The sequence below is a fragment of the Colobus angolensis genome, unplaced genomic scaffold (assembly GCF_000951035.1).
Source record: "Colobus angolensis palliatus isolate OR3802 unplaced genomic scaffold, Cang.pa_1.0 Scaffold3, whole genome shotgun sequence".
Taxonomy (NCBI): domain Eukaryota; kingdom Metazoa; phylum Chordata; class Mammalia; order Primates; family Cercopithecidae; genus Colobus; species Colobus angolensis.
In genome coordinates, this window is record NW_012116265.1 from 18443101 (window position 1) to 18443347 (window position 247).

Below are 247 nucleotides of genomic sequence, written 5' to 3' on the forward strand. Positions count from 1 at the left end.
CCTTCCTTCCTTTCTCTCTTTCTCTTTCTTTCTTTCCTTTCTTTTCCTTTCTTTTTTTTCTTTCCTCTCTCCCCTCCATTTCCTTCCTTCCTCTTTCTTTCTTTCTCTTTCTTTCCTTTCTTTCTTTTTCTTTCCTTTCCCCTCTCTCTCCCCTCCATTCCTTCCTTCCTTTTCTTTCTTTCTTTCTTTCTTTCCTCCTTTCTTTCCTTTCTTTCTTTCTCTCTTTCTCTTTCTTTCTTTCTTTCTT